General features: G+C 37.3%; 1 protein-coding gene across 1 annotated transcript in view; it reads right to left on the bottom strand.

Moving 5' to 3' along the window:
* LOC110028173 (ganglioside-induced differentiation-associated protein 2-like) overlaps positions 1 to 510 on the bottom strand; it is a gene marked incomplete at its 5' end in the record, with an annotated part of 5760 nt that overhangs the window by 3641 nt on the left and 1609 nt on the right.

The raw sequence follows: 510 nt of genomic DNA, 5'->3' as shown, positions 1-510 counted from the left end.
TGGACATCATGGTGGCAGCCATGGTGATGCAAGGAGTGGCTCAGCTTTTATAGCGCGATGGTGTTGGGGTGATGTTGAGTGAGGGATTAAGATATTAAAAACTAGGAAGATTTACATAAAACCAACATAAAACCACTCAGTTCTTATATATTTACATATCTGACACCTAAACTTCAATTTTTACATATATCGCCTTACCTATGGATGAAAATGTGCATTTCACACCTATGGATGAAAAGGTGTATTTCATTTTTTTTTTTTAGTTAAAATAGGGATATATTTTATGGGATATGAAAGATTTGTGCGGTATAAATGTAAAAAAGAAAAGTTTAGATACTAGATATGTCAATACATTAGAAATTAGTAGTACGTACGCAAATGCCCCTAAAGACCATCACATCATACGCTGGCTAGGGGTGTAAACGAGCCGAACACGATCGAGCCATGTACAGCTCGTGTTCGGCTCGGTTATATTTCGAGCTCAAAAAGTGTGTTCGTGTTCGGCTTGTT

Source organism: Phalaenopsis equestris, unplaced genomic scaffold, assembly GCF_001263595.1.
Source record: "Phalaenopsis equestris unplaced genomic scaffold, ASM126359v1 Scaffold000499, whole genome shotgun sequence".
Classification (NCBI taxonomy): domain Eukaryota; kingdom Viridiplantae; phylum Streptophyta; class Magnoliopsida; order Asparagales; family Orchidaceae; genus Phalaenopsis; species Phalaenopsis equestris.
This window is presented reverse-complemented; position numbering and strand designations above follow the sequence as displayed.